The sequence below is a fragment of the Tamandua tetradactyla genome, chromosome 5, assembly GCF_023851605.1.
Source record: "Tamandua tetradactyla isolate mTamTet1 chromosome 5, mTamTet1.pri, whole genome shotgun sequence".
Lineage (NCBI taxonomy): Eukaryota > Metazoa > Chordata > Mammalia > Pilosa > Myrmecophagidae > Tamandua > Tamandua tetradactyla.
Genome location: NC_135331.1, coordinates 144,162,190 through 144,173,920, shown reverse-complemented (window position 1 = coordinate 144,173,920; position 11,731 = coordinate 144,162,190).

The following is an 11,731-nucleotide window of genomic DNA, read 5'->3' as shown; positions in this document are numbered from 1 at the left end:
TTCTTTCCTATACAACAGGGAAAAGAAGTAGAATACTTCCCTTGTACTCTTCAAAGCATCTTGCCTCCAACCTTTGTGTTTATATACATATAGAATACTTGTGTAAATAGGGGGAAATGTGGAAGCATCTACATTCTCAACATTGGTTACAATAGGAAAGGGGAAGATTACTAATTTCCTCTTTAAAACCCTTTCATTATTCCATATGTCACTTTTGTTTTTAAAAATTTAATAAAGAAAATAAAGAATTAAAAAATCAGAGGGTCCAGGGCAGGCCATGGTGGATCAGCAGGTAGAGTTCTTGCCTAGCATGCCAGAGTCCCAGGTTCAATTCCCAGTGCCTTCCCGTGCAAGAAAAAAAAAAAGTCAGAAGGTCCAGGGGAAGTGCAAGAAGGTGGCTTAGTGAGGTATGGGATTTAGTTCATCCTCCAGAGCTGCCAGTAAATAGCCAGGAATGGTACAGAACAACTGCTTGGGGAACATCAGTGTACACCAGCTTGGACCAGGCGGAACAGCTGACATCCCACACAAAACTGTAAGTCCCCTGAGGTATGGAGTTGGTGCCCCTCCCTCGTGGACATGGCAAGCTGATTCCTTGAGGGGAAGACTGTACTAGTCCAAGGGCTTAGCTCAATCAAGCTCCAATTGCAGAATTAATTAACAAATTCTGACTACTAAAAATAGGCCCCCAGCACAGATAAACCTGGAAAAAGCACTAAAGATACTAGGAGTTTTGGCTCTGGCAGAGAGGGGGCATGGCTGACAGAAAACAAATAAACAAAAACAAAAAAACTGGAGGCCTTTTGAATCAAGCAGCTCAAATACTGGAAAAGGGCTGAATACCCAGAAAAGGGGGCACTTACAGCCTGGAGATAAATAGAGCCATGAAACAACCTAAGTTCTTGATTAACAAACCTGAGCAGGGGCCCATCTTCTTTTTTTTTGCTTTTTTTTGTGCTCCTTAACCACTCATTAGATAGAACTGGAAGCCCTCTCAGGCTCCAGCACTACCCCAGGCAAAGGCAGAATTAAGCTTGTCTGAGAGAAAAAGTAACTGGTCAGATGAAAGGAGTTAAATCTCTAAAGGGTGTATCTTCCCCCAAGAGAAAGGTCGATCCCATCTCAAATGGAATCCCTCTTTCAAGGAATTCAAGTACCAAGACTGGAAAAATGAAGCAATTAAATACATCATATTACCTCAACTCTGTCTCAGCTACACCCCTGGCAGGGAGAGTGTGCTGAAGTTAAAGGCACCACATCACTTTATGCTATTGGAAAGCCACCAGCAGATGAGTGCTACATGCTGAGCAGGATAGAAAAAGCACAGAGTCTACAGGATTCATAAAGTCTGCCAAACTGCTGGGTCTCACCCTCAGGAAAAAGTGTTTCTGGATACAAATTCCTCCTGAGGCATGGGCCAATCTGGTCGGGGAAATTCTGACTGGGGTCTATAATATCTCAGGAAACCCTCTTCAAAAAAAAAAAAGTCTCCAAATATGCAGGGTAAGAAACAGAAAAACAAGAACTGAAAAATTCTGATCAATTAAACAGAACCTATGCTAGAGGTCTAGAATAAGTTGAACTGAATGTCAAAGAGCAGATAGAGAACAAAGCCATCCAGCAAGAACATCCTAGGTAGAGTGAAAACAACCTCCTGAATAAACTAATTAAGGAAATCAAATGCCTAGATGCCAGCAAAAAATAATTAGTAATACTGGGAAAATTCAAGATATGGCCCAGTCAATGGAACAAATCAACAATTCAACTGAGACACAGGAGTTGAAACAAATGACTCAGGATGTTTGCACAGACATGGAAAATCTCATCAAAAAGCAAATCAATGAGTTGAGGGAAGACAGAAAGAAGGCATTAGGTGAACAAAAAGAAGAAACCAAAAGTTTGAAAAAACAGATCACAGAACTTATGGGAATGAAAGGCACAGCAGAAGAGATGAAAAAAAAAAAAAAACCCAACAACAATGGAAACCTACAGCAATAGATTTGAAGAGGCAGAAGAAAAGATTAGTAACCTAGAGGACTGGACATCTGCAGTCCAACATACTAAAGAAAATGTAGGGAAAAGAATAGAAAAATATGAGCATGGTCTCAGGGAATTGAACCATAACATGAAGCACAGGAATATACATATTGTGGGCATCCCAGAAGGAGAAGAAAAGGGAAAAGGAGGAGAAAGACTAATGGAGGAAATTATCACTGAAAATTTCCCATCTTTTATGAAAGACATAAAATTACATATCCAAGAAGTACAGTGTACTCTAAAGAGAATAGATCCAAATAAACATACTCCAAGATGTTACAGATCAGATTTTCAAATGTCAAAGACAAAGAGAATTCTGAAAGCAGTGAGATAAAAGTAATTGATCACATGCAAGGGAAGCCCAATAAGACTATGTGTAGATTACTAAGCAGAAAATATGGAGGTGAGAAGGCAGTGGTATGATATATTTAAGATTGTAAAAGAGAAAAATTGTCAACCAAGAATTCAATATTCAGCAAAACTGTCCTTCAGAATTGAGGGGGGGTGTTAATACTTTCAGACAAACAATCACTGACAGAATTTGTGATTAAGAGACCAGCTCTGCAAGAAACACTAAAGGGAGCACTACAGGTAGATAGGAAAAGGCAGAAGAGAGAGATCTGGAGAAAAGTGTAGAAATGAAGAATATCAGTAAAGGTAAAAAGAGGAAAAAAATAGATATCACATAAAATCCAAAAGACAAAATGGTAGAAGTGTTGCCTTTACAATAATAACATTACATGTTAATGGATTAAACTCTCCAATCAAAAGACATAGACTGGCAGAATCGATTAAAGGACAGGACCCATCTCTATGCTGTCTAGAAGAGACTCATTTTAGACACAAGGACAAAAATAAGTTGAAAGTGAAAGGCTGGGAAAAGATATTTTATGCAAACAACAACCAAAAAAGAGCAGTAGTAACTATACTAATATCTGACAATTAGATTTCAAATGTAAATCAATTAAAAGAGACAAAGAAGGACACAATGTATTAATAAAAGGAACAGTTCAACAAGAAGACATAAGGTAAATATTTATGCACCAAGCCAGAGTGCTCCAAAGTACATGAGGCAAACACTGACAATACTGAAGGGAGAAATAGACACTTCTACCATAATAGTTGAGAGACTTCAATTCCCCACTCTCATCAATGGATAAAACATCTAGATAGAGGATCAATAAAGAAAGAGATAATCTGAATAATATGATAAGTGAACCAGACTTAACAGACATTTACAGAACATTACATTGCAAAATAGCAGGATACACATTTTCCTCAAGCACTCATGGATCCTTTTCAAGGATAGACCATATACTGGGTAACAAAGCAAGTTTCAGTAAATTTAAAAAGATTGAGTTCATACAAAACACTCTCAAATCATAATGCAATGAAGTTGGAAATCAATAGCAGGCAGAGGGCCAGAAAATTCATAAATATATGGAGGCTAAACAACATACTCTTAAACAACCAGTGGATCAAGGAAGAAATTACAAGAGAAATCAGTATATATCTTGAGACAAATAAAAATGAAAACACAATATATCAAGATTTATGGGCTGCAGGATGGTGAGACAGTGACTCATTTGGAGAATTCTTGCCTGCCATGCCAGAGACCTGGATTTGATTCCCGGTGCCTGCCCATGCGAAAACAGACAAACAAACAAAATTTATGGGATGTAGCAAGGGCAGTGCTAAGAGGGAAATTTATTGCCTTAAATGCTTTTATCAAAAAAGAAGAGCAAAAATCAAGGAATTAACTGTTCACTTGGAAGAATTAGGGAAGAACAGCAAACCAACCCCAAAGCAAGAAAAAAGGAAAGAAATAACAAAGATTAGAGCAGAAATAAATGAAATTGAGAATATGAAAACAAGAAAGTCATCAAAACCAAAAGCTGGTTCTTTGAGAAAATCAATAAAATTTATGGACCCTTGACAAGTTTGACAAAACAAAAAGGAGAGAGGATGCAAATAAATAAAATCAGAAATGGAAGAGGAGACATAACTACTGACCCCACAGAAATAAAGGAAGTAATGAGAGGATACTATGGACAATTTTATACTAATAAATAGACAATGTAGATGAAATGGACAACTTCTCAGAAAGGCATGAACAACCAACATTGACTCGAGAAGAAATACGTGATCTCAACAGACCAATCACAAGTAAAGAAACTGAATCAGTCATCAAGAACCTCCCAAAAAGAAAAGTCCAGGACCAGATGGTTTCACATGTGAATTCTACCAAACATTCAAGAAAGAATTAGTACTAATCCTGCTCAAACTCTTCAAAAAGATTGTAAAGGAGGGAAGGCTATCTAATGCATTCTACGAAGCCAAAATCACCCTCATACCAAAGCCAGACAAAGATACTACAAGAAAAGGAAATTACAGACCGATCTCTCTAATGAATATAGATGCAAAAATCCTCAAAAAAAAAATCTAGCAAATAGAATCCAGCAGCACATTAAAAGAATTATGCACCATGACCAAGTGGGATTTATTCTAGGTATGCAAGGATGGTTCAACATAAGAAAATCAATTAATGTAATACACCATATCAACAAATCAAAGCAGCAAAACCACATGATCATCTTGATTGATGCAGAAAAGGCATTTGACAAAATTCAACATCCTTTCTTGATGAAAACACTTCAAAGGATAGGAATAGAAGGGAACTTCCTCAGCATGATAAAGCGAATGTTCAAAAAAACCCACAGCTAACATCATCCTCAATGGGGAAAGACTGAAAGCTTTCTCCCTAAGATCAGGAACAAGATAAGGATGTCCACTGTCACCACTGTTATTCAACATTGTGTTGGAAGTTCTAGCCAAAGCAATTAAACAAGAAAAAGAAATACAAGGCATCAAAATTGAAAAGGAAGTAAAACTCTCACTGTTTGCAGAGGATATGATATTATATGTTGAAAACACCTAAAAATCCACAGTAAAGCTACTAGAGCTAATAAATGAGTACAGCAAACTGGCAGGTTACAAGATCAACACTCAAAAATCTGTAGTGTTTCTATATACTAGTAATGAGCAATCTGAGGGGGAAATCAAGAAAACAATTTCATTTACAATTGCAACCAAAAGAATACAATATTTTGGACTAAATTTAACTAAGGATACAAAAGACCCATACAAAGAAAACTGCAAGAAATTGCTAAAAAAAAAAAAAAATCACAGAAGAACTAAATAAATGGAAGGGCATATCATATTCATGATTTGGAAGAATATAGTTAAGATGTCAATTCTACCTAAATTGATTTATAGATTCAATGCAATACCAATTAAAGTACCCAAAAGTTTTTTTCAGAAATAGAAAAACCAAAAACCAAATTTATTTGGAAGGGTAGGGTACCCTGAATAGCTAAAAATATCCTGAGAAAGAAAAATGAAATCAGACGTCTCACACTACCTGACTTTAAGGCATATTATGAAGCTACATTGTTCAAAACAGCATGGTACTGGCATAAAGATAGATATGCTGACCAATGGAATCAAATAGAGTGTTCAAATATAACCCCTCTCGTCTATGAACAATTGATCTTTGATAAGGCATTCAAGCCAACTCACCTGGGACAGAACAGTCTCTTCAATAAGTGGTGCCTGGAGAACTGGATATCCACATGCAAAAGAATGAAAGAGGATTCATATCTCACACCTTACAGAAAAATTAACTCAAAGTGGGTCAAATACCTAAACATTTAGAACTAAGACCATCACACTTTTAGAAAAAATGTAGAGAAATATCTTACTCAACTTGTAATAGGAAGTGGTTTCCTAGATCTTACACCCAAAGCATGAACATTGAAGAAAGAAATAGATAAATGGGAACTCCTCAAAATTAAACACTTTTGTGCATCAAAGAACTTTGTCAAGAAAGTAAAAAGGCAGTCTACACAATGGGAGACAATATTTGGAAACAACATATCAGATAAGGGTCTAGTATCCAAAATATATAAAGAGTGTTCAACTCAACAACAAAAAGACAGACAATCCAATTTAAAAATGGGCAAAAGGCATGAACAGACACTTCTCAGAAAAGGAAATACAAGTGGCCAAAAGGCACATGAAAAAGATGCTCAACTTCCCTGGATATCAGGGAAATGCAAATCAAAATGACAATGAGATATCATCTCACACCCACCAAAATGGCCATTATCAATAAAACAGAAAATGACAAGTGTTGGAGAGGATGTGGAGAAAGAGGCATACTTATCCACTGTTGATGGGAACGTCAAATGGTACAACTGCTGTGGAAAACAATTTGACGGTTCCTCAGGAAGCTAAGTATAGAATTGCCATATGATTCAGCAATACCATTGGTAGGTATCTGTTCAGAGGACACGAGGGCAAGAACACAAATGGACATTTGTACACCAATACGCATAGCAGCATTATATACAATTGTAAAGAGATGGAAACAGCCCAAATGTCCATCAAAAGATGAGTGGCTAAGCAAGCAGGGATATATACATATGATGGAATATTATGCAGCTGTAAGACAGAATAATTCATGAATCTTGAGGACATTATGCTGAGTGAAATTAGCCAGAAACAAAAGGACAAATACTGTATGGCCTCACTGATATGAACTAACATTAATGAATGAACTTGGAGAATTTCAGTTAAGAACACAGTTATCAGGAGATAGAAATAGGGTAGAGATTGAGTAATTGGAGCTGAAGGGATATAGATTGTACAACAAGATGAGTGTAAATATTCAGAAATGGATAGCACAATACTAAGTATTGTAGCACAAGATGATAGAGGGAGGAGGGCTGGGGCACATATGAAACCAGAAGAAAAGATAAATTATAAAGACTGAGATGGTATAATCTAGGAATGTCTAGAGTGTACAATGATAGTGACTAACTGTACAAATTAAAAAATGTTTTTGCATGAGGAAGAACAAAGCAATGTCAATATTGCAGGGTGCTGAAATTAGATGGTCATTCATATTTTATAACTTCAACTTCTGTGTGAGTCTAAAGCAAGAAATGTTTATTTGGTATAAAATTTATATTTTGTCTAGTGCATTTCATAATTTAACTTATATGGGCAGTTTGATTGAACACCGTAAGTACACGGAACCTTGAATAGGGCATGAGATTTTGTAAGTTTGTCCAGATTAGTGTGATGCCCCAATAAATCCCAAAGCGATTTGAACAGTGAATAAAGAAGTATTTACAAAGTGCCCTTGGGGGAATGGGGAGAAAAGGGGAAAAATTCAACTTTCGCATTTGGAGAATTCTTGATATTCTTGCAAGCAGTGGTGATAACCAAATGAAGAGGCTGAGACCTTAATCTTGGGGGTTGTCCCTATGAAACATCCCCACAAAGGATAGGCTAAGCCAACTTAAAATTAGACCCACAGAGAACCTCTTTTGTTGCTCAGATGTGGCCTCTCAGCCAACATCGTAAGCAAACTCACTTCCCTCTCCCTCTCTATGTGGGGCATGATTACCAGGGGTGTAAACCTCCCTGGCAATGTGGGACAGAAATCCTAGAATGAGCTGGGACTCAACATCAAGGGATTGAGAAAACCTTCTCGACTGAAAGAGGGAAGAAAGAAATGAGACAAAATAAAGTGTCAGTGGCTGAGAGATTTCAAACAGAGCTGAGAGGTTACCCTGGAGGTTATTCTTAAGCATTATATAAATGTCCCCTTTTTAGTTTATGGTGTATTAGAGTGGTTAGAGGGAAGTACCTGAAACTGTAAAGCTGTGTTCCAGTAGCCATGTTTCTTAAAGATGATTGTATAAAATGTGACTGTGTGATTGTGAAAACCTTGTGTCTGATGCTCCTTTTATTTATGATGTGGAAAGATGAGTAAAAAATATGGATAAGAAATAAACAAATAATATGGGTAACATCAATCATGAGGCTTACTCTTGTGAAGCTTCTGTAGGTAGCAGAGAAGCTTAGACTACCTATAGGCATGCCTAAGTCTTATTTCTGGAGGACTTTTTTTGTTGCTTAGATGTGACCTCAGTCTCTCTAAGTCCAACTCTGCAAGTGAAATCATTGCCCTCTCCCCTAGGTGGCACATGACATCTGGGGGTGAAAGTCTCCCTGGTGACATGGGAGATGACTCCCAGGGTTGAATCCAGAGTTGGAACCGTGGGATCAACAATTCCATCCTGACCAAAAGGGGGAAAGTGTAATTAATGAAATATTAGTGGCAGCGAGAGTTCAAATGGAGTCGAAAGCCTGCTCTGGAGGTTGTCTTATGCAAGCTTCAGTTGGACCTTGCTACCTATCATAACCTGCCAACCCCCAACCAGGACCATTCCAGCAATCCTGAAGAACACCTAGGGGAATTATGGGATTTTACAAGGGTTCAATGCACTATAGAAACTTTCCGGGAACCCGCAACCTCCAGATGGGTCCCTGGTCCAGATAAGTCCTGAAACCTAGCCCAGCCTCTCCAGAACATCACATCATTCCATCTCCCTGCCCAACATTAGTGACAGACCCTTCCAATATGAAAAATTTGGAACCCCTAAGGAGAGGTATGGAAAGATCAAAGGTGATGGTGGAGCTATACATAGAAGATTGGATTTGACAAATGAATATGAATGTTGAATTATTAAATTGATATCTCTTTTGGTCTCCAGTATTTTATAAGCAAAAACCTAAAATCGTGGAATTGTAACCCATGGCAAACTCTGAAATATGTTCTACAACTAATTGTGGCATCATGCTTTGAAATTTATAGCTTTGTTGCTTATGTTATTTTTCACAACAAAAAAGAAAGAAAAAAAGATGATTGTGATGATAAAAAAAATATTTAAGCCCTCTAGCCTCCTATATTCTGGAGCAGCTAGAAGGAAAAATATGAGAGGATCAAATAGTAGCCCATGACAAACTCTGGGATCTGCCCTGTGACTACTTGTTGAAGAGTGCTTTGAAAACTATTTCTTTTTTCTTCCTTTGCTTTGTATATATGTTCTACTATATAATTTAAAAAGTTAAAAAGGAAAAAAGTATTGGGAAAAAATGGAATAACATACCATATTGCTGAATAAGAAAATTAAATGTTTTAGAAGTTGCTATTCCAACTAAATCCATATAAAGGTTTAACAAAAACAAACAAGCAAACAAAAACTGGTCTGGAGCGGTACAATGGTGGCTCAGTGGCAGAATTCTCACCTGCTATGCCAGAGACTTGGGTTCATTTCCTGGAGCTTGCCCATGCCCAAAAAAAGTTAATTAAATTAAAAATTAAAAAAAACTAGTCTGATGATCTTTATAGTTTGTCTGGAGCATTTTGCCCATTTACTATTATGATTTATAAATTTTGATATTGTAATTTCAATATATTGACTTGCCCTATCTATTTGTTCATCATTTCTACCTTTCTGATTTATCTTTCTGCTCTATTTTGCATTGTTTTATGTTATCATGTTTTTCCTATTAAAGTCTAACATTATTCAATATCAAAAAAATAAAATAATAGGGGGAACAAAGGTTAAAATAAATTGAGTAGATTGAAATACTAGTGGTCAATGAAAGGGAGTGGTAAGGGGTATGGCATGTATGAGTTTTTTCTTTCTTTTGCTGGAGATATGTAAATGTTCAAAAAAATGATCATGGTGATCAATGCACAACTATGTGACAATATTGTGAGCTATTGATAGTAACCATGTCAAGAATGTTTGTTCATTGTTTGTAATAAAAATATTTAAAGAAATACTAAACATCAACAGTCAGGGGGCATGGGGGAGGGGTAGGATTCTTTGTGGAAGAAAAGGAACTGTCTTCATATAGATTATGTTGGCGAAGTGTATAAATCATGTTTATACACTTAGGTTGGATTGTATAGTGTGTGAATAAAACTATTTAAAAATTAACAAAGAGAAACAAGTGCTAGAGAAAATGGGGAGAAAGAGACATACCTATTCACTGTCAGTAGGCAAATGAGAGGCACAGCCCCTTGGAGAGCAGTGTGGTGGTTCCATAGGAGGCTAGGGGTGGGGTTGCCATATGATCCTCAAACCCATTGCTCACATTGAGTGTGGGGGATTCGAATGGACATTTGCACACTGGTTTTTCTGGTGGCAGAGTGCATGATCCACAATTGATGGAGGTGGCCTAAGGGTACAAGGACTGAGGAATGGAAGAGGGAATGGTGGTGGGTGTGTATATATATATATATACACACACACACACACAATGGACGACTGAGCAGCCACAAGAAGGAATGAAGTTGTGAGGCATGCAACTAGGTGTGTGAACCTTAAGGACTGTATGTTGAATGAAATGTCAGGAACAAGACAAATATTATCATGCCTCAATCATATGGACTAACTATAATATAAAAACATGGTGAACTGAAGTTGAGAGCATGGGTTATCAGGTTGGGACCTATTATAAAGGGTCCTAGATTGTAAGCTAGTACAGCAGTCACATATACTCATGAGTTGTAACTATTATTTCTAAATTCTCAGATACGGAGCTGTTTGTTTATAACCAGGTCATTCCCAGAAACTTCTGGTATTTATGTGACACCTGAGACTCAGAGTTAGAGCTCTGAAGCTATGAAAGTCAGCAGTACCCCATATGTTTAAAAAGTTGAAAAAGTGATCAGACTTTGAGTAGAGATATAAATGAAAGTGATCTGGATAGGACAAAGGTAAATCAGGATCAGGGTAAAGGATGATATGGTTCATATTTTAAAACTTCAACTTCTATGTGGGACCAAAGGGAGAGATGTTTATTTGGTGCAAAATTTATATTTTGGATAGTGCATTTCCTAATTTCACTTATATGGTTAGTTTAGTTGAACACCATTTAAGTACATGGAATTTTGAATAGGGTGTGAGTGCTTGTTGGTTTGTCCACATTAGTGTGATGCTCCGATACATCCCAGAGTAACTTGGGCAGTGAATAAAGAAATATTTGCAAGGTCCCCTTGGGGGACTGGGGAGAAAGGAGAAATATTCAACCTCCCCATTTGGAGAATTGATGATATTCTCACAAGCAGTGGGGACAACCAAATCAATAGCCCGCACCCTTGATCTTGGGGCTTGCCCCTATCAAACTTATTCCTGAAAAGGATAAGCTATGATTCAATCCCAGAGAACCTCTTTTGTTACTCAGTTGTGGCCTCTCTAAGCCAACTCAGTTGGTGAACTCACTGCTCTGCCCCCTATGTGGGACATGACTCCCAGGGGTGTAAATTTCCCTGGCAACTTAGGACAGAACTCCTGGGATGAGCCAGGACCCACCATCTTCTTACGAAAAGGAAGAAGAGAGAAATGAGACAAAATAAATTTTCAGTGGCTGAGAGATTTTAAACAGAGTTGAGAGGTTATTCTGGAGGTTATTCTTACGCATTATACAGATATCCTTTTTTAGTTTATGGTGTATTGGAGCAGCTGGAGAGAAGCACCTGAAACTGTTGAGTTGTGCTCCAGTAGCCTAGATTCTTGAAGACTATAGTATAAATACATAACTTTTACAATGTGACTGTGGAATTATGAAAACCTTGTGTCTATTGCTCCTTTTATCCAGGGTATGGACAGATGAGTTATAAATATGGATAAGGAATAAATAAATATTAGGAGGGAAAATAAATTGTGTAGATGGAAATACTAGTGATTGTTGAGAGGGAGGGGTGAGGGGTATGATATGTATGAGGTTTTTTTTTCTTTTTCTGAACTGATGCAAGTATTCTAAAAAA